The 3,175-nt window shown below is 43.2% G+C and overlaps 1 long non-coding RNA gene across 1 annotated transcript in view; it reads right to left on the minus strand.

The window, feature by feature from the left end:
* LOC125938589 (uncharacterized) overlaps window positions 1–2,133 on the minus strand; it is a 3,469-nt gene extending 1,336 nt beyond the window's left edge. Inside the window, exon 1 of the long non-coding RNA XR_007462745.1 lies at window positions 2,020–2,133. This is a non-coding gene — a long non-coding RNA (uncharacterized LOC125938589). The remainder of the gene's footprint in view (window positions 1–2,019) is intronic.
* Window positions 2,134–3,175: the final 1,042 nt, after the last annotated feature.

The following is a 3,175-nucleotide window of genomic DNA, read 5'->3' on the forward strand; positions in this document are numbered from 1 at the left end:
ACACAAACAGGCTCATTATGCCCTAGGCCTTAGCCAACCAATGGGATCCTTACAACTGGGCACAGTTCCTAAGATGACCAAAACAAGTAAAATTCCATATGTCTCTATACTCTTTTACTCTGCCCTGTAACTATAGCCCCTCACCATTGCTTCGTGGCAGACAGTCTCTCCTTTGCTGTCCTGCCTGCTGTTCCCTTGTAGCGTATTCAATAAACTTCTATCTCCTTTGGTCGGACTTGGGTGAATTCTTTCACCGCCCTGGACGCAGGCCCCTATCCAATCAGGACAAGCCACATGAGAGCCTTGCTCTCCTGAACCGAGGAGATTCCTCATGTTCTTATCGGTCAGTGAGTCTTAAACTGCACTGCAGCTTGTGAAGATTAATAAAGGGAAATCTTGTTTCCCCTTTAAATTTTGTTAAAATCCCTATTAATAAAGGGAAATCCAACAGGAAGAGTGGGACTTTGGGAGTGTTTACTAACTACCCTAGCCAGCAAAGAAAGGTTTTCCTCCTACCCCAGTGACAATAGCCCAGCTAATGAGAGACTGTCACAGCTCAGTCAATAAAAAGCCACTATACAGCAAACTCTCAGTTTATCCGGTGGACTTTTTACTTCTAACAGCCTTCCCAATACCCCACTTTGCTCTATGAAAGAGCCGCCCTCTGCTTTGTTCTGTGGATTTGCCTATGGTTTTGCTATAGCTTCCTAGTTCTGGATTGCAATTCTCTGCCATGCCCAAATAAACCCATCTTTTGCCAGTAAAATAACTGGCAGTTTTAGTTTTTAAGGTTAACAATCTGTATGGGCTCACTTTGTAAGGGAGTCGGAGAGCTCTGTCATTCTATCACTGCTTCCTTCTTTTTTTTATTAAATTTTTTTAATATTTATTTTTGAGATATATATATATATATATATATATATATATATAGAGAGAGAGAGAGAGAGAGAGAGAGAGAGAGTGCACAAGCAGGGTAAGGGCAGAACGACAGGAAGACACAGAATCCAAAGCAGGCTCTAGCTGGTCAGCACAGAGCCCAATGCTGGGCTCAAACTCACAAACCACGAAATCATGACCTGAGCCAAAGGTGGACGCTTAACCGACTGAACAACCCAAGCGCCCCTATCTCTACTTCCTTCTCTAGACAGGCTTGCAAGGACTCTGCTGCCTGCCACGCAAGGGAACACAGATAAAAGGAGCAAGAGAAGATCATCAGAGAGTATACATAGGAGCTAGAGTTGGCCTCTCGGTAACTAAAAGTTCTAATAAAATATTTCTCCAGATCTGTACTAATGACTAGCTTAGGGCTTAACCAGACCAAGATGGTATGTTTTACCAGCCTCTTTTATGTTCAACTAAGTAACTTCATCAGAGAAACAAATGTTGAACATAATGACTTCATCAGAGAAACAAATGTTGAACATAATGTAGTTAGGTGTAAATAAACTTACAGCCCTCCCCTTCTTTTAAAAGCTCTAGGGTTCAACTAAAAATTCCTTCAAATAATGGCCCAAAGACCCCAGCCTCTCAGTAGGCCAGAGCTAAAGGTTGGCTCCACTGTGCTAGGCTTCAGATACTGTTTCAGTAAAAGAAAAGGGCTCTCTTTAGCCTGGGTCCTTGCCCCCCCCCCCCGCCCCCCCCCCCCCCCCCCCGCCCCGCGCTGGTCATTAGCCTTTTGTTTGTATCAGTTACAAGAAGCCAGAGGTAGGAGAGGACTGCTTTCTGGACTCAACGGGCTGGGATGTCAGCTGATCCTGCCTCATGCAGACCCCACCTCCCATTCCCTAGTTGACTTTAAGTACAAATGACACCTGCCCCGAGACCGAAACCGAAGGACAACCTTCAAGGCTGCCATTTACAGGGTTCTGCCCCCACAACCTGAGTTCTTCGCTGGGGGTGCTCAGGGCCCACATAAGCTACTAGTAGCATCTTATGAGCTGCTGAAGGTAGGGCGGGGCTAAGGACCCGACAGTATTTACCAGTTCAGCACAGATACCATTTAGATCATATGGTACAGACCTTATCCCATTGTGATGAGCCAACTGATATGTGTAGATATTTATAATTGAGTCATTAAATAGTTATTCACTTTAGTTTGTTTTGCTGACATTCTCACTTGATCCCTGAAGACCCTCAAACACCAGTGGTTTTATGATGTAATAAAGACTTTCTGTGGTGGCTTGAGGCTATTTACTTCCTTCTTCTATGCATTGTTATGGCAGTTGAGAGAAATCAAAATTAAATGAGGAGGAAAATCAGTGTGCCTCTAGGGGTAAGGACAAAGGGGGAAAATGTCCATAGGCGAGGCAAAGCTAAATAGCATCTTTGGAAAATTAGAAATGTCTACTGGGTGATTTTTAAAATGTTTACTGCAGGTGTGGTGCAAACTCCCTCTGCTATCTCTCCCATAAAATATTCAGTAAAATATATGGTATTAACTATAGTTAGTGTGAATGTGTGAATGGAATATTTCAGAGTACGCCAAGATCTGCTACGCTCCACGTTGTGGTGGATGTAAAGAAAACATGACAGGACTCTTGGGCACAGGGGCTGGGAGACAGGCGCCCACCAGTGGGGCGCTGTTTGGGGAACTGTTACTCACATTGCAATGTAGGCGAATGTTGTCCCCTAAAGTTGTGATGTTCTCAATCTGCACAACCATCCATGGTGGTCTTAAATTCAGGGTCAGCTGATAGGTAGACTATGCTTTGTTTTTTATATCAGCACATTTATAGAGCATTTCCTGAGTATATGAGTAGGATTTTATTCTTGCCCTTGAGTTTCCTTTCTGCTTTAGGGAAGGCAAAATTAAATGTAAAGATAAAAATGTAAAGTGGCACATGCTGAATGTCACATGAATGACGCTGAAAACTCTTCTCAGATATACTAGTGCTATGGGATGCTCTGTGAAAAGCATCCTGAGGCCAATTAAGTTGGGGAAACATATTATGTCCTTTCCTTGGAGACTCACCATGCATATGAGCATATTAAAGGAGTCTAGACAATAAAATCTGCCTATCTTTTGTTAGCCCAGAGTTTCCTATCTATTTCAACATGAAACATGTTTTTGTGTAACATCTATGGACATTCCAAGAAAATGGGGGAGATTTTGTTGTAGAAGGTGCATGCAGAGGATTTAAGGAGGGAAGGAATCACTCTGGGTCGGAATTACTGT

The sequence above is a fragment of the Panthera uncia genome (genome assembly GCF_023721935.1).
Source record: "Panthera uncia isolate 11264 chromosome B2 unlocalized genomic scaffold, Puncia_PCG_1.0 HiC_scaffold_24, whole genome shotgun sequence".
In the NCBI taxonomy this organism is placed as follows: Eukaryota; Metazoa; Chordata; class Mammalia; order Carnivora; family Felidae; genus Panthera; species Panthera uncia.